The sequence below is a fragment of the Triticum dicoccoides genome, chromosome 6B, assembly GCF_002162155.2.
Source record: "Triticum dicoccoides isolate Atlit2015 ecotype Zavitan chromosome 6B, WEW_v2.0, whole genome shotgun sequence".
Classification (NCBI taxonomy): Eukaryota; Viridiplantae; Streptophyta; class Magnoliopsida; order Poales; family Poaceae; genus Triticum; species Triticum dicoccoides.
The window spans coordinates 68471336-68486961 of NC_041391.1; positions in this window are offsets into that span (position 1 = coordinate 68471336).

Genomic DNA, 15626 nt, shown 5'->3' on the forward strand with positions numbered 1-15626 from the left:
GCAACACTCACTATTCATCCATAGGCAGCATTGATCGACTTCACTTAGCAGCAGTAGTGAAGGAATTGCTTGATCGGGTTCAGTTAACAGCCATCGATCGATCGCAGGAGTTCAGTAACGCGTAGCCTGCAGTGCAATCGCTCGGGTTCAGTAGGCAAATGCCTCGCTCGGGTTCAGTAGGCAAATGCCTCGCTCGGGTTCACTTAGAGCCCAACACCTCGCACACATGCGCGTGCGTGTACGAGAGAAATGCGCAAACCTCCATGCATCACTCGGCCCCGACCACCCACCGTAACCGGGAACACCCCGATATTTTCCTCGCCCTCGCTTCTACCATGGTTTTTTCTGTCATGGACAGCCCAAAGAATGTCATGCAGCTGCATCTCCGGCCCGCCCAGGATGAAAAGCCCATTTTCTGTCATGATTTTTTGTCATAGAAGTAGGAGCCCACCACATCTATGATGATACCGGGTTTTGTCACAATTATCGTCATAGAAGTGTCATAAGTATGACAGGGAAATTCGTTTGCCCCAAAATGTAACGGATGTGTCTTTTTTGTAGTGTGGGGTGATGAACATGGTCTTTTCTTCATCTTCCTTCTTCATGAAAATCTGATGATATCCTGAGTAGGCGTCAAGGAACGACAGCAGGTCACACCCGGCAGTGGAGTCCACTATCTGGTCAATACGTGGCAATGGGAAAGGATCCTTTGGACAGGCTTTATTGATATCAGTATAGTCAATACAGAGCCTCCATTTCTCATCCTCCTTACATACTACCACTGGATTGGCCAACCATGTCGGGTGGAGTACTCCCTTGACTAAGCCTGCCGCCTCCAACTTCCTGATCTCCTCAATGATAAACTCTTGTCGCTCCAAAGCTTGCTTTCTAACCTTCTGCTTGACGGGTCGTGCAAGGGGGCAGACATCAAGGTGGTGCTCAATCACCTCCCTGGGAACGCCGGGGATGTCGGATGCTTGCCATGCAAACACGTCAACATTCGCCCACAGGAAGGTGATGAGCGTCCTTTCCTATTTGCTGTCAAGGGTGGAGCTTATGGTAAAAGCTTCGCCCATGCCATCCTCCTTGATGGTCACCTTCTTGGTTTCTGGTGGGACCGCCTTAGACTTCTTGCTCTTGCTGGTAGAGCTCTCTGGCACGTCCTCAGCGGTAACGCAACACTCCGAAGAGGGGTGTTTGCCGGAGTGAGTGCAGGAACCCTTGCCGGAGCCAGGAGTCTTGCCGGCAGCCGAGGCCTTGCTGGTCTTCTTCTCAGCGGTGGGAGCAGGTGCCTTGGAGGCGGACGCTGCAACCGCCTCTCGATAGAGCTGATCGGTGCAAATGAGTGCATCCCTCTTGTCGCAACTGACAGTGATGATGCTCATCAGGCCGGGCATCTTCAGCTTGTTGTACGCGTAGTGTGACGCCGCCATGAACTTGGCCAGTGTTGGGCGGCCGAGGATCCCATTATATGGTAACGGGATCTCGGCAACATCGAAAACGATTCTCTCCATCCTATAGTTTACATCGCCACCAAACGTGACTAGTAGCGTGACCTTTCCCTTGGGCTGGCTCCTTCCCCGATTGATCCCTTTGAACGTACCCGTTTCCTCAAGATCTTTGTCAGGGATCTGCAGCCTCTTGATCACGTTGGGCGAGATCAAGTTCAGACCGGCCCCACTGTCCACTAACATCTTCGTCACCTTGAGGTTGTGTATTGTTGCTGATACCAATAACGACAAACACCCGACCGCAGTTATGTGATCAGGGTGATCCTCAGCGTCGAAAATGATAGGCGTGTGGAACCACTGATGACCCTAAAGTATAGGAGATCAATTGTAGCTCTTTTTAATAAGTAAGAGTGTCGAACCCAAAAAGGATTAGAAGGAAATGACAAGTAGTTTTTAGTAAGATGATGTCTGCAAGTGTTGAAACTGTAAGTAGCGAGTAGTTTGATAGCAAGACAATTTTTAGCAAGCAAGTAACGATAGTAACAATAAGTATGCAGCAAGGTAGCCAATCCTTTTTAGACAAATGACAGGCCAAAACGGTCTCTTATAACAAGCAAAGCGTTCTTGAGGGTACACGGGAATTTCATCTAGTTACTTTCGTCATGTTGGTTTGATTTGTGTTCGCTACTTTGATAATTTGATATGTGGGTGGACTGATGCTTAGGTGTTGTTCTTACTTGAACAAACATCCTACTTATGATTAACCCTCCCGCAAGAATCCGCAACTACGAGAAAAGTATTAAGAATAAATTATAACCATAGCAATAAACTCTAGGATCCAATCGGCCCCTTATGGAATAGTGCATAAACTGGGGTTTAAGTTTCTGTCACTCTCGCAACCCACCATCTATTTACTACTCCACATTGCATTCCGTTAGGCCCAAATATGGTGAAGTGTCATGTAGTCGACATTCACATGACACTACTAAGGGAATCACAACATACATACTATCAAAGTATCAAACACATATCAAATTCACATGATTACTTGCAACATGATTTCTCCCGTGACCTCAAGAACAAAAGTAACTACTCACAAATGATAAACATTCTCAAGATCAGAGGGGTATTGAATAACATAATGGATCTGAACATATAATATTCCACCAAATAAACCATATAGTAATGAACTACAACATGTAATCAACACTACTAGTCACCCACGGGCACCAATCTATAGTTTTGATACAAAGATTAAACGCAAGAGATGAACTAGGGTTTGAGAGGAGTTGGTGCTGTGAAGATGTTGATGAAGATGACCCTCCCCAAGATGGGAGAGTTGTTGGTGATGATGATGATGATGATTTCCCCCTCCGGGAGGGAAGTTCCCCCAGCAGAATCGCTTCGCTGGAGGGAAAAAGTGCTCCTGCCCAAGTTCTGCCTCGAGACGGTGGCGCTTCATACCGAATGTCCTCTCTTGATTTTTTCTAGGTCAAAATTACTTATATACCAGAAGATGGGCACCGGAGGTGGGCCGAGGAGGGCACAACCCACCAGGGCGCGCCTGGGCTCCCTGGCACGCCTAGGTGGGTTGTGCCCACCTGGTGGGCCCCCTCTGGTAGTTATTTGCTCCAATATTCCTTAAATATTCCATAAAAATTCTTCGTGAAGGCTCAGCTTGTTTGGAGTTATGCAAAATAGGTAGCCTGACGTAGCTTTTTCAGGTCCAGATTTCCAACTGCCAGAATTCTCCCTCTTGGTGTGTACCTTGCAAATTATGAGAAAAAGGCATTAGAATTACTCTAAAAAGAATTATTATGGATAAAAACATTATAAATAACAGTAAGAAAACATGATGCAAAATGGACGTATCAACCACCTTAGTGGCTTCTGGGCGTCGACCATCGGTTCTGTTGCAATAATCTCACACGCCCACTGTTTTAGTTGGCGGTGGGAGGAATGCAACAAGGCACCTCTGTCAACACACATGACCTCTGTCGCCCTCTGAAACTCATGCTCGGTGGACTCGTCATCATCATCATGATCGTCATCCTCTTCTTTCTTGTCGCGGCTCCGCACAGGCCTTTCTTGTTGCTTCTCCTTGTCGCTGCGACCTCCTCGGCCGCCGCGCTTCTTGCCGGATCCTTCAGCGCCACCTTGGCCCTTCTCCTTGTCTTGTCTCTCATACTCAGCCCTTTGCTTCTCCATTAGCAGCTCCACTTGGCAGCAATTTTGGAGGTCATGGCCCTTGGTACGGTGAATCTTGCAATATTGCTTGTCGGAGCCCTCTGACTTGCCAGCAGCCGCCAAGGCCTAGCAGGCATTGCACCCGGCAATCTCCTTGCCGGGTTCGTCAACCTTGGCCTTCTTGGTGGTGCCAGGGTCGCCGGATTCCTCAACGGCAAGCACGGTCTTTCCGTTGCGCTTCCTGTTGCGTCATTGGCCCTTCTTTGTCGGGCGACGACGTCTTCGTGTTCAGAGTCACTTCCCACGTTGGCCTCTCGTCGGGGTACTTTCTTCCTTCCTCGGCTCGGGCACACCTGTTGGCCAAAACATATAGTTCTGCAACATCTGCAACCTTGTTCATCGCCAGCTCTTCACGCATCTTACGATTGCGCATGTTCTGATGGAAAGCGCTGATGACAGCGGCAGGATGAACATCAGGGATGTTGTACTGCACACGGCTGAATCTCTGTATGTACTTGTGCAAGCATTCGCCATCCCTCTAAGGGATCACATGCAAATCACTTGCCTGGCCAGGAGTTACGTGGCCGCCCGTGAAGGCACCAACAAACTCGTGGCACAGATCGGACCAAGAGGAGATGGAATCTATCGGCAAATGCATCAACCATGACCTGACTTGGGCTTGAGCGCCAACAGGAAATAGTTGGCGAGTACCTTGTCGTTTCGTGCTCCGGCAGCTTGCATCGCGATGGTGTAAACGCTCAGGAACTCAGACGGATGGCTCTTGTCGTCGTACTTCTCCGGGACCTTTGGTTTGAACACGTGGGTGTTAGGCCACTGGAACTGCCGCAGCTCATGGGTGAATGTTGGACAAGTTATTGCATAAGGAAAGTCGCCAGCATCCCCCGGCACAGGCTTGTACGCAATAGGCCCAGCACGCCTATCAGATTAGTGATGTGCCTCCCGTCGTCGCTCGATAGTGGTCCGGGCGTCTTCCTGAGGTGCTCTTGAAGAACTTGACATTGGTCGCAACGCGCCTGTGAGTCAGACAACGTGGTTGCGACGCCTCCAACCCTTCCACTTCCTATACACGCCGGCTCGTCGGTCCGGCGCCACGAGGGACTTGCTTCCCAATGGTCATCCCTATTGGCATGGCCAATAAGGCTTTGGATGGCAGCCCTCCACTATTCTTGCTTCTCCAAGGTAGGAGGAACGTCGAGGAGTAGGTCCGCCTGCGCCAATGCTTCTGCTCGTGTGGGTGGCAGCGACATGTGCGAGGAATGGGAGGAACTCAGACTTCTAACTACATTAGAAGGAGTCCCATCACGATTCCGCGGCTGCGCGCCCTTTTTACCAGCATCATGGCGTGCATGTAGGCCCTGCGCGTCTTGATAGTGATGCTAAGGGCTTTTGTCGCAGTGACGCTCGGGGTCTCCAACATAGCAGCGCTGTTCATCGCGCACGAGTTGAGAGGACCGCGGCGCGTGCACTGGTGGGGTCGTCTTCCTGCCCTTGGAGGTCCCCGTGCCACCCATAGGTAGCGTGGCCCCATCCTTGGGTGCGGCAGTATGCGAGCGGTCGTCGCCACTGCGGACGACGCCGCTCACCTGGCTTCTTGTATCTGGGTGGCATGGGCGATCTTGATCTCCTCCACCACTGGTGTCTACCACATCGCCCGTCCGTGCTAGCACGGGAGGAGCAGCTCCGGATGGGCCGACCGCTGCGATCGTCCTCTTCTTCGGAGCCATGGCGATGAAGAAACTGCCGCGCTAACTAATAGACCAGATTCTCACAACTAATTCCCCCTACCTAGAGCGCCAAAGATGTCGGGGAAACGAACGCCTATGGGATCATAGGAATCCCTTCTATGTTCGGTGGGGGAGTAGCTGCACGAAGAGCAGGTCTAGCAGTCAGCACAAGGGTTTTACCCAGGTTCGGGCCACAAAGATGTGTAATACCCTAGTCCTGCTTGTCTGGATATATGTGTTCTTGAGCACTTGAACTAGCTGTGGTGCATGCATAGTTCAAAAAGTCCGAATCCTCTCTCTGTACGCCTCTGGCCTCCTTTTATATGTAAATGGGCTGCCATAGTGGCACACAGGAGGTGGAAAGCAAGCTACAGTGTATGAGCTTATTGCTCGGCATCGTAGGACAAATGCATCCAATGCGTTGCCTACGTGCCCTCTTACTTTATCGGGGACAGCAACAGAAGCTATCCCGTCCGTCGCCACCCCTCCTCGCTTCGACACACATCCAGGCTGACAAGGCATGCAATGCCATGCTGGCTGACTAGCTGCTCTGTTGGCACGATGGTAGAGCCTCCACGAAGATCTGCATGCCGCCACGCAGGCGCCTGCTTAGTTGGCACACTGGTCATTGCATTGGAGTGGTGGTGAGGTGGAAAATCCTTGCCGGGCGTGGGCCTGGTTGCAGCCCAGCAATCGTCCCCGGCAAGGCTTGTCGGGGGCCTCGTAGTCGTCCCCGGCAAGGATCTTGGCGGGGGTCTTCATCTTCTGGTCCCATGTGGACCCGTAGGTTATCAATCTCTATGAAGATCTGCATGCTACCATGCATGCATTCCCAAATCTTGGTCTTAATATTGTCGATGGTGTCAGAACTCTCAGCCTCAAGGGTGATGGGCTTGCTGGTGCTGTGTAGGTTGCCCCCGGCAAGGATGTTGCCGGGGGAGGTCCAGGTCGCCTTCTGCTCCTTGTTCCTTGACTTGAGTGTCTGCCTCGGTAGTCTTCGTGCTCTATCTTCTGCTGCCCTTCCGGGCCCGGCCACAGGTGTGGCTACAACTGCCCGTGCACAAGTAAGCGGTATAGAAAGAACCCATACTTTTGTACACCGATACCTTTGTTGTTAATAGTTCCTTTTACATATGACTTCTCTGATTGGCGTTGATTTGGGGTGTTCCATTGACATGGTTATTAAAAATATGGACGTTATTAATACGATGGAAATAGCTAGGAGGGAAATGTACTTCACTAATCTGTCTAGGAAAAACAAAGATCCTGATATGGCCCCCAGCACACCAGATCATATTGAGACTGGAGATGCTACTTTAGATGAATTATGCTCAGATATAGGGGGTCTGGTGATGAGCTAGCTGAAGGGGAATTTGAAAAAAAATAGAAAGATGTTTGCTAATGGGAAATTATACAAGGAGTGCTCACCAATTGTGAATTCTGTGAAGCATCATGTATCTGTTGGAGCTTTCAGGAAGAGAGGGAAAAGAAAAAAAAACATAATAAACTATAAAATGAAAGGGATTTTTTGGAATGCTAGGGGTATGGGGAAGGACTAAAAAAGATTTGTTAGATAAATGAACATGGAATATGGTCTGGAATTTGTTGGAATAGTAGAATCTGTTAAACAAAAAGTCACTAAAAATGAACTATAAAGTTTGTGTAGTGGGAAGAATTTGAGTGCGGCTAATCTGCACCCGGGCTCAGCTGCACCCACGCTTAGAAAAAAATTCAAAAAAAAAAACTAGAAAAATTCAAAAAAAATCCAATTTTTTTGTGGTGGTAGATAATTTGATGCGTGAGGTGAGCCCAAAATTCAACTCATTTGAGCATCTGAGCAGCTCTCGGCAAAAAAGACAAAATCAGGGTCTGTAAAAATGTTTACTGTTCACGCACTGTTTTGACCCGATTTGTCTTTTTTGCCGAGAGCTACTCAGATGTCCAAATAAGTTGAATTTCGGGGCGCACCTCACGCGTCAAATTATCTACCGCCACAAAAAAGTTTGGAATATTTTAAACTTTTCTAGTATTTTTTTTAATTTTTTGCTGAGAGGGAGCAAATGAGCCTGGGCTCCAGGATGAATTATCGGAAGAATTTTGATTATTGTTGGAGCTCACCTAGAGGCCTATTTGGTGGTATTCTGGTAGGCACTAATAAGGATTACTTTGAGGTGGTCCATTCTGAAAAAGGGGAATACTTTATTAGAGTCATGGTCTATGATAGAAGAGCTAAGTTTCATTGGAATCTAGTTGTTGTATATGGTGATGCACAATCAGATGAAAAAGCTAGTTTCTTGGTTGAACTTTCTAGAATGCATCATGATAATACTGTCCCTTGTTTGATAGGTGGTGATTTCAATATTATTAGAAAAGATAGTGAAAAAAATAAACCTACGAATAACAAACACTGAAGCTTCATATTTAATATTATAATTGAAAATGATGGGCTTAGAGAGTTTCCTTTGAATGGGAGAAATTTTACTTGGGAAAATAATTTGCCTGATCCCACATATGAAAAGTTAGATATGATTTTTGTGTTGTCCTGAATGGGAGGAAAAAATATCCTTTGACAGTGGTACAAGCACTAGCTAGAATGATATTTGATCATACTCCATTATTCATTTGATACATGAGAGCATAGCAAGAATTATCCCATTTATAGATATGAAAATCATTGGTATTTGAGAGAGGGGTTTAGGGATTTTGTATATAATGTTTGGAGCGAGACATATGAAGGGGCACTTTGGAAAGATGGCAAGCTAGGTTTGGAAATTTGGGGAAAAAACAAAAGGCTAGAATAATAATGTGGATGCATGGTATAATTTTTTTTAAAGAGCTCATTGATAAACTTGACCAAATTGATAAGAGGGCTAAGAATCAAGGGTTTACTGCTTTTGATAGACAAGATCAGAAAGATCTTAGAGATCAATTAAATAGATTGCTTAAACAAGAGGAGTTGAAATGGTTGCAAAGATACAAAGACAAAGAAATCACAAATGGGGATGGTAACACTAGATACCACCATGCTAAGGTGAATGGCAGAAGAAGAAATAATATGATTACTTCTCTAGAACAGGAAGAGGGGGTGATTGAAGGTGAAGATCAATTAATAGATTATGTTACTAAATTTTACAAAGATTTGTTTGGACATCCTGAAGTCACTAATGTCTCTTTGGATGATCAAAACTTAAAGAAAATATCTAAAGAAGAGAGAGAGAAACTCATAGCACCTTTTTCTTTGAAGGAAATTAAAGAAGTAGTGTTTGGAATGAAAAGGAATAAGAGCCCAGGACCTGATGGCTTCCCTGCTGACTTCTATCAAGATTTTTGGGACTTGGTGAAATGGGATTTAAAAGATTTAGTTGACAAATTTATTTATGGGGATATACATATTTCTAGACTCAATTATGGAATTATCACACTGGTGCCTAAAATGGTTGATGCTAAACAAATACGGAAATTTAGACCCATGTGTCTTTCAAATGTCAGTTTCAAAATTATTATTAAACTACTCATGACCAGGCAAAGTGCGTGTGTCTCCCCAGTCATATCTCCAACTTAGACAACTTTTATAAAAGGGAGATATATAACGGAAGGAGTGGTGATTTTGCATGAAGCTCTAAATACTATACATGTACAAAAATGAGTTGCCTTAACTTTCAAGGTTGACTTTGTGAAAGCATCTGACAAGATTAAATGGTCGATTGTAATTAAAATGTTGCAAATGACAGGGTTCCCAGATAAGTGGTGTGATTGGGTTGTGAAAACTATGAGAGGGGGCATGTGGGGATTAGAGTTAATGATAGAACTGGACCATACTTTAAAACTTGTAAAGCACTAAGGCAGGGTGATGCAATGTCCCCTCTACTCTTTGACCTAGCTGCTAATGCTTTGGCCATTATTCTAAAACATACAGGAGAAAATGATATAGTTGAAGGAAATATGCCCTAGATGCAATAATAAAGTTATTATTTATTTCCTTATATCATGATAAATGTTTATTATTCATGCTAGAATTGTATTAGTCGGAAACTTAGTACATGTGTGAATACATAGACAAAACATAGTGTCCCAAGTATGCCTCTACTTGACTAGCTCGTTAATCAAAGATGGTTATGTTTCCTAACCATAGACATGTGTTTTCATTTGATGAACGGGATCACATCATTAGGAGAGTGATGTGATGGACAAGACCCATCCGTTAGCTTAGCATTATGATCGTTACAGTTTCATTGCTACTGCTTTCTTCATGACTTATACACGTTCCTCAGACTATGAGATTATGCAACTCCAGAATACCAGAGGAACACTTTGTGTGCTACCAAACGTCACAATGTAAATGGGTATTATAAAGGTGCTCTATAGGTGTCTCCGAAGGTGTTTGTTGGGTTGGCATAAATTGAGATTAGGATTTATCAGTCCGTATTTCGGAGAGGTACCTCTGGGCCCTCTCGGTAATGCTCATCACTATAAGCCTTGCAAGCATTGTGACTAATGAGTTGGTTTTGGGATGAAGTATTACGGAACGAGTAAAGAGACTTGCCGGTAACGAGATTGAACTAGGTATGATGATATCGACGATCGAATATAGGGCAAGTAACATATCAATGACAAAGGGAACATCGTATGTTGTTATGCGATTTGACCGATAAAGATCTTCGTAAAATATGTAGGAGCCAATATGAGCATCAAGGTTCCGCTATTGGTTATTAACCGGAGATATGTCTTGGTCATGCCTACATAGTTCTCGAACCAATAGGGTCCACACACTTAACGTTCGATGACGATTTGTATTACGAGTTATGTGATTTGATGATCGAAGTTTGTTCGGAGTCTCGTATGAGATCACGGACATGATGAGGAGTCTCGAAATGGTCGAGACATAAAGATTCATATATTGGAAGGTTGCATTTGGACATCGGAATGGTTCCGAGTGGTTTGGGCATTTTTCCGGAGTGCCGGGAGGTTACCGGAACCCCACGGGAGAAGTTATGGGCCTTATGGGCCATAAGAGGGGAACACACCAGCCCACAAGGGGCTGGTGCCCCATGGGCAGGAGGCTGATTAGGACTAGGAGCAGCCCCCCCCTTTCCTTCTCCTTCTCCCTTCCCCCTTTCCTACTCCATATGGGAGTTGGAATCCTACTAGGACTAGGGAGTCCTAGTAGGACTCCACACCTTGGCGCGGCCTCTCTCTCTCCCTCCTTTATATACAGGGGCAGGAGGCACCCCAAAACACACAAGTTGATTGTTTAGCCATGTGCGGTGCCCCCCTCCACGGATTTCCACCTCTGTCATATCGTTGTAGTGCTTAGGCAAAGCCCTACGCCGGTAACTTCATCATCACCATCACCATACCGTCGTGCTAAAGAACTCTCCCTCAACCTCAGCTGGATCTAGAGTTCATGGGACGTCACCGAGCTGAGCGTGTGCAGATCGCGGAGGTGCCTTACCTTTGGTGCTAGGATCGGTCGGATCATGAAGACGAACGACTACATCAACCGTGTTGTCATAATGCTTCCGCTTTCGGTCTACGAGGGTATGTAGACAACACTCTCCCCTCTCGTTGTTATGCATCACCTAGAGATAGATCTTGCGTGATCGTAGGATTTTTTTTTTGAAATTACTGCGTACCCCAACAGTGGTATCAAAGCCAGGTCTATGCGTAGATGTTATATGCACGAGTAGAACACAAAGAGTGGTGGGAGATAATAGTCATACTGCTTACCAGCATGTCATACTTTGATTCGGCAGTATTGTTGGATGAAGCGGCTCAGACCGACATTACGCGTACGCTTATGCAAGACTGGTTCTACTGACGTGCTTCACACATAGGTGGCTGTTGAGTGTCTGTTTCTCCAACTTTAGTTGAACGAGTGTGGCTACGCCCGGTCCTTGTTGAAGGTTAAAACAGCAAACCTGACGAAAAATCATTGTGGTTTTGATGCATAGGTAAGAATGGTTCTTGCTAGAAGCCTATAGCAGCCACGTAAAACTTGCAACAACAAAGTAGAGGACGTCTAACTTGTTTTTGCTGGGCTTGCTGTGATGTGATATGGTCAAGGCATGATGTGATATAAATTGTTGTATGAGATGATCATGTTTTGTAACAAAGTTATTGGAAACTGGAAGGAGCCATATGGTTGTTGAGGGAGTCCCGGACTAGGGGGTGTCCGGATAGCCGAACTATCATCATCGGCCGGACTCCAAGACTATGAAGATACAAGATTGAAGACTTCGTCCCGTGTCCGGATGGGACTTTCCTTGGCTTGGAAGGCAAGCTTGGTGATACGGATATGTAGATCTCCTACAATTGTAACCGACTCTGTGTAACCCTAGCCCTCTCCGGTGTCTATATAAACCGGATGGCTTTAGTCCGTAGGACGAACAACAATCATACCATAGGCTAGCTTCTAGGGTTTAGCCTCCTTGATCTCGTGGTAGATCTACTCTTGTAACACACATCATCAATATTAATCAAGCAGGACGTAGGGTTTTACCTCCATCAAGAGGGCCCGAACCTGGGTAAAACATCGTGTCCCTTGTCTCCTGTTACCATCCGCCTAGATGCACAGTTCGGGACCCCCTACCCGAGATCCGCCGGTTTTGACACCGACATTGGTGCTTTCATTGAGAGTTCCTCTGTGTCGTCACCGATAGGCTCGATGGCCTCTTCAATCATCAACAACGACGCAGTCCAGGGTGAGACCTTCCTCCCCGGACAGATCTTCGTATTCGGCGGCTTTGCACTGCGGGCCAATTCGCTTGGCCATCTGGAGCAGATCGAAAGCTACGCCCCTGGCCGTCAGGTCAGATTTGGAAGTTTGAACTTCACGGCTGACATCCGTGGGGACTTGATCCTCGATGGATTCGAGCCACAGCCGAGCGTGCCGCACTGTCATGATGAGCATGATTTAGCTCTGCGGCCGGACAGTACCCTGGAGGCCGCACTCGAGCCCGCTCCGATCTTCAATTCGGAGCCGGCTGCGCAGATCGAGGATGGATGGCTAGACACCGCCTCGGGGGCTGCAACCTCTACGGCGATAGAGCCGAACACTGATCTTGTCCCTCACGAAGCTCGTGACTTCGAGGTGCCGGACTCCTTGCCGGACTCCGAACCTCCCGCGCCCCCACCAATCGAATCCGGTTGGGTGCCGATCATGAAGTTTACTGCCTCAGACATCTTTCAACACTCACCTTTTGGCGACATCCTGAGTTCGCTAAGGTATCTCTCATTATCAGGAGAGCCCTGGCCGGACTGCGGTCAGGACGGTTGGGATGCGGACGATGAAGAAATTCAAAGCCCACCCACCACCCACTTAGTAGCCGCTGTTGACGATCTAACCGACATGCTAGACTACGACTCCGAAGACATCGACGGTATGGACGACGATGCCGGAGACGACCAAGAACCAGCGCCTACCGGGCACTGGAAAGCCACCTCATCATATGACATATACATGGTGGATATCCCAAAGGATGGGAATGGCGAAGCAACAGCGGAGGATGACCCCTTCAAGAAACAGCCCAAGCGCCGGCGTCAGCGGCGCCGCTCTAAATCCCGCCACAGCAAGAATGAAGATTCCGGCACCGGAGATAATAATACACCGGACAGTGCCGAAGACAACCCACTCCAGCAAGATCCAGCGCAGGAGGACGGAGACGCCAGCCCTCATGAGAGAGCGGCAGAAGAAGAGGTAGAGGATTATATGCCTCCCTCCGGAGATGAGGCAAGCCTCGACAACAATGAATTCGTCGTGCCTGAGGATCCCGTCGAACAAGAGCGTTTTAAACGCAGGCTTATGGCCACGGTGAACAGCCTCAAGAAAAAGCAGCAACAGCTTAGAGCTGATCAAGATCTGCTAGCCGACAGATGGACTGAAGTCCTCGCGGCCGAAGAGCATGAGCTCGAACGCCCCTCCAAAAGCTACCCTAAACGCAAGCTGCTCCCCCGATTAGAGGAGGAGGCGTATGAACCCGCATCACCAGGAGACAATACGGCTGACCGACCACCCCGTGGTCGCGACAGAGAGGCCTCTAGGCCCTTCACTAGACCCGTACCCCGGCATCGCTCGAAAAGCACAAGGCCACAGGGGAACGCTCCGGACTTGCGAGATATATTGGAGGATAGGGCAAGACAATCAAGATCGATCTATGGATCGCGTGGGCGCCCCATGATACATGACGACAATCATCGCGCCGGACACAGTAAGTCCGGCCGGGCCGAACAAAATAGACAAAGCCCTTTTGAGCTCCATCGTGATATCGCCCAGTACAGAGGCGCCGCACACCCACTATGCTTCACAGATGAAGTAATGGATCATCAAATCCCCGAAGGGTTTAAACCCGTCAATATTGAATCTTATGATGGCACAACAGACCCCGCGGTTTGGATCGAAGACTATCTCCTCCACATTCACATGGCCCGCGGCGACGATCTTCACGCCATCAAATATCTCCCACTCAAACCTAAAGGGCCAGCCCGGCATTGGCTTAACAGCTTGCCAGTAGAGTCAATCGGGAGTTGGGAAGACCTGGAAGCCGCATTCCTCGATAACTTCCAAAGCACGTATGTGCGACCACCAGACGCTGATGACCTAAGCCACATAATTCAGCAGCCAAACAAATCGGCCAGACAATTCTGGACACGGTTCTTAACCAAGAAAAACCAAATCGTCGACTATCCGGATGTGGAGGCCCTTGCAGCCTTCAAGCATAATATCCGCGACGAGTGGCTTGCCCGGCACCTGGGACAGGAAAAGCCGAAATCCATGGCAGCCCTCACATCACTCATGACGCGCTTCTGCGCGGGTGAGGACAGCTGGCTAGCACGCAGCAGCAACCTCAGCAAAAATTCTGGCAGTCCGGATATCAAGGACCATAATGCCAGGTCGCGTCGCAAGAAAAAAAACGCCGCACTAACGGCGATAACAGTGAAGATACGGCAGTCAATGCCGGATTCAGAGGCTCTAAACCCGGTCAGCGGAAAAAGCCATTCAAAAGAACTACTCCGGGTCCGTCCAATTTGGACCAAATACTCGACCGCTCGTGCCAGATACACGGCACCCCCGAAAAACCAGCCAACCACACCAACAGGGACTGTTGGGTATTCAAGCAGGCAGGCAAGTTAATTGCCAAAAACAATGGCAAGGGGCTGCACAGTGATGACGAGGAAGAGACCCGACCGCCGAACAATAGAGGACAAAAGGGTTTCCCCCCACAAGTGCGGACGGTGAACATGATATACGCAACGCACATACCCAAAAGGGAGCGGAAGCGTGCACTCAGGGATGTATACGCGATGGAGCCAGTTGCCCCGAAGTTCAATCCATGGTCCTCCTGCCCGATCACTTTTGACCGAAGGGACCACCCCACCAGCATCCGCCATGGCGGATTTGCCGCATTGGTCTTAGACCCAATCGTCGATGGATTTCACCTCACCAGAGTCCTGATGGACGGCGGCAGCAGCCTGAACCTGCTTTATCAGGATACAGTGCGCAAAATGGGCATAGACCCCTCAAGGATTAAACCTACCAAGACGACCTTTAAAGGCGTCATACCAGGTGTAGAAGCCAATTGTAAAGGCTCAGTTACACTGGAAGTGGTCTTCGGATCCCCGGATAACTTCCGAAGCGAGGAGTTAATCTTCGACATAGTTCCGTTCCGCAGCGGCTATCATGCCCTGCTCGGACGTACCACATTTGCAAAGTTCAACGCAGTGCCGCACTACACATAACTCAAGCTCAAGATGCCAGGCCCTCGAGGAGTCATCACGGTCAACGGAAACACTGAACGTTCTCTCCGCACGGAGGAACATACAGCGGCTCTCGCGGCAGAAGTACAATGCAGCCTCTTAAGGCAATTCTCGAGTCTGGCTGTTAAGCGGCCGGACACAGCTAAGCGCGCCCGGAATAACCTACAACAAGACCACCTGGCACGTTCCGAGCACGCGTAGCAGTGCGGCCCCAACCCCAGCCCCTGTAAAACGTCAAGACAGGTCCTTCGCATACACCATTATGCTCTGAAGATACCATGGGCATGGGGAGAGGGGCGTGACCACGATAGGCCCAGACTGCGGCTCAACCACACCAGGGGCTCTCAAGTGTGTCATTCCTTTTTTTCTTTTTTCCTTTTTATTTTTACCCACAGGACTCCGTTCGTCAGAGGCCCTGTCCGGTAGTAGACCTGCCGAACTCACGTTGCAACAGCCAGGGAAGAAGAAAGGCTACAACGAATATCCAGGT